This window comes from Meleagris gallopavo, chromosome 2 (genome assembly GCF_000146605.3).
Source record: "Meleagris gallopavo isolate NT-WF06-2002-E0010 breed Aviagen turkey brand Nicholas breeding stock chromosome 2, Turkey_5.1, whole genome shotgun sequence".
NCBI lineage: Eukaryota > Metazoa > Chordata > Aves > Galliformes > Phasianidae > Meleagris > Meleagris gallopavo.
In genome coordinates, this window is record NC_015012.2 from 61,764,699 (window position 1) to 61,765,341 (window position 643).

A 643-nucleotide genomic window follows, 5' to 3' on the forward strand; every position below is an offset into this window, starting at 1 on the left:
TGCAGTGAGTATGGATCACAGAAGTTTAGAGTGGTTGGTGGTGCTAACACATCTCTTGTGAGTCAGTTCACTACCATTTGTCTATGATCTTCATGTTGTTTTCTTCATTGCTTCTTAAATATGTGTAATATTAGGAATCCATGCTCTAAGAAACAGTGGATGTGGATTTGCAGTAACTTTATACAATATATATCTTTCTCACTTTGATATGAACCGTCTGTGATTGAAAAATCAGCTCTGGGATAGAATAGATCCCACTATGAACCTTGTTCCTTACCTCAAGCTTTTGAATTTGACCAGGTTCTACCAAACATAATCTGTATGATGCGTCCTGTGCTGCCTCCTGTAGGGTCAGAGCAAGGCATTTGATTACATGTTTCCTGGAAGCAAGGAAGAGGGAAATGCAAACAAATGCAAATATGCCCTAGTGGCACACAAACAGTTCTTCCTCCCTGTTGTCAGAGAGCTGCTCTGCACTTTGAGCAAATGGAGAACAACTGGTATGACTGAAAACAATATTATCAACTCAAGAATTTGTATCACAAGATCACAATTCACATTCTGCAGAGAAACAAAGGACAGCCCTTCTAGGAGGTGTTGATCTCATGCTGTCCTACTGTTTTTCCCTTCCCCTTCTCTTTAA